This window comes from Oratosquilla oratoria, chromosome 6 (assembly GCF_046742065.1).
Source record: "Oratosquilla oratoria isolate Oo_2021 chromosome 6, ASM4674206v1, whole genome shotgun sequence".
NCBI classification, from domain to species: domain Eukaryota; kingdom Metazoa; phylum Arthropoda; class Malacostraca; order Stomatopoda; family Squillidae; genus Oratosquilla; species Oratosquilla oratoria.
In genome coordinates this window covers 45,864,214-45,866,713 of record NC_134782.1, presented here as the reverse complement: position 1 = coordinate 45,866,713, position 2,500 = coordinate 45,864,214, and positions in this window count along the sequence as shown.

Below are 2,500 nucleotides of genomic sequence, written 5' to 3'. Positions count from 1 at the left end.
GAGACCCAATGGGGCCACATGCAGAAATTGAAATGTGGTACTGCCGAGGACTCGAACTCAGCAATCACATGACAAGTGCCGTAGTAACTAACCAACTATATATATATATATATATATATATATATATATACATATATATATATATATATATATACATATATATATATGTGTGTGTGTGTGTGTGTAATTATGTATAAGATTAATACAAAACAGAAATTTCAAAGAATTTGATGTATTACATCCTCAGAATACTTCCTGTTTTCAAGTTATTGTTCTACTGTAGTAGTTTTGTATATTTTTTCACGCCGATATGAAAGCTAAAGCTCTCTCTCTTGCTCTCTATATCACTGTGTATTATATATACATATATATACATATATGTATACATATATATATATATGTATACATATATATATATATACATACATACATATATACATACATACATACATATATACATACATACATACTTATAGATATATATTGATATAGATGTAGATTTGTTTCGACATTTTGAATAAATGACCATACCTACTGAGATTCGAGCCCTATCCCCTGGGCATTTACGATATTCATTCGCTACAACTTCGTCATGGTGGTTGCCAACAAGGGGCTCTTTAGAACTCGACTCATTGGCTCCCCGACATCAACTCGTTCAGCAATGCATGTGCTCTGTTTCAATGAAATCGGACCTCCATACGTACATGCGCGCGCGCGCACGCACACACACACACACACACACACACACACACACACACACACACACACACACACACACACACACACACACACACACACACACACACACACAAGTACATACAGACAAACTTTTTATTTTTACTATTCACAAATACATTATACCGTTATGGAAGTCTGTTTTAATTTATTGTGAAATGTTCAAATGTCCATTCATGTGTACTGTTCTTTCTAGATCACTCGATCCTTTTTATCCACGAATACCCGATAGGTTAGCTTCTATTTCTAGAGATGACCAAATCTAGATTAAGGTCCCATAGTGCATTCTTCCCTGATTTTTTTGCGTCATTATTTGAAATCCATACATTCCCTAGGAAATTATTTGTTCTAATAAGCTAGAACAGTATGTCTCGAATGTCAGATTTAGAAGTTAGATAGAAGACGTTGATTGTTTTACATCAGGTGATAGGAAACGCAAGATCCAAGGCTAAGTTGCTGGATGCCAAGCGTGACGCGTGAGCTGTCAATCACTTATTTTGAGACATCAAATGTCAGACATGGAGGCTCATAACTTTGACAACGGACACTGGTTGTCCGGCAACAGAATTTGGTCTTTAGATAACAGACTTTGGTCGTCTGACAAACTTTAGTTCTCTGATAACAGACATTGGTTCCCTGGCAACAGACCGTTTGTTAGACAACAAACTCGGGATATTAAGCATCAAATTTGAGATGTCAGGCACCAACATGTTCTTACTAGAGACCTCAATCTTCTTCAGCGTAAAAAAAAAAAAAAAAAAAAAACGAAAAAGCAAACACACGGAAAAGCTAAACTAAAGCCAAAGAGAAGGCTAAGTTCACAACTTGACGCTTTTCTTTGACTAAAACGAACTTGAGTGGAACTTGTTCTTCATAAATTGCACGAGGAAACATTCACAAAAAAGCAAACTCGTAAACTTGCTCCGGCCATTGTATGCACCGGACCACACACTGCACACAGTTTGCAATTTTTCCAAAGTCCACCGACATATATATATATATATGACGAAAATTGATGGATCACGGTCCGACTTTCGATCCGTCTTTGCCGAGCAAAAAAAAAAAAAAAAAAAAAATGGATTTTGGTTTGTCATTCAAATATTCAAAATTATCGTCGCAGTTTGAAATCGAATGAACATATTACCAGATTTGCATACACAACTTGCAAAGCATAATCACCACAATAAAAGTCACATTAGAAATTAGATCTAACACTGCATTACTAGATGTGTTACTTTTGAGTTAGTAACACAGCGAACTAGATAAGAGAGCAGAACCCCTGGGGTGCAATCCTGACCGAGAGTGGAAAAAGAGAAAAAAGAGAGAAGAAGAGAAAAAATCGTCCAGTAAATCACCCTCAGATCGCCGATAGGAATCCTTACAAACAAGACTGAGAAGTTCAAAGCTAGACTTTCCTATTCTTCTCTCTCTCTCTCTCTCTCTCTCTCTCTCTCTCTCTCTCTCTCTCTCTCTCTCTCTCTCTCTCTCTCTCTGTACCTGTCTGTATACCTGTATGTCTGTCTGTCTACCTGTCTCCGTCTCTCTGTGATTCTCTGTCTATCCGGCTCTCTCTCTCTCTCTCTCTCTCTCTCTCTCTCTCTCTCTCTCTCTCTCTCTCTCTCTCTCTCTCTCTCTCTCTCTCTCTCTCTCTCTCTTTGTACCTGTCTGTATACCTGTCTGTCTGTCTGTCTACCTGTCTCCGTCTCTCTGTGATTCTCTGTCTATCCGGCTCTCTCTCTCTCTCTCTCTCTCTCTCTCTCTCTCT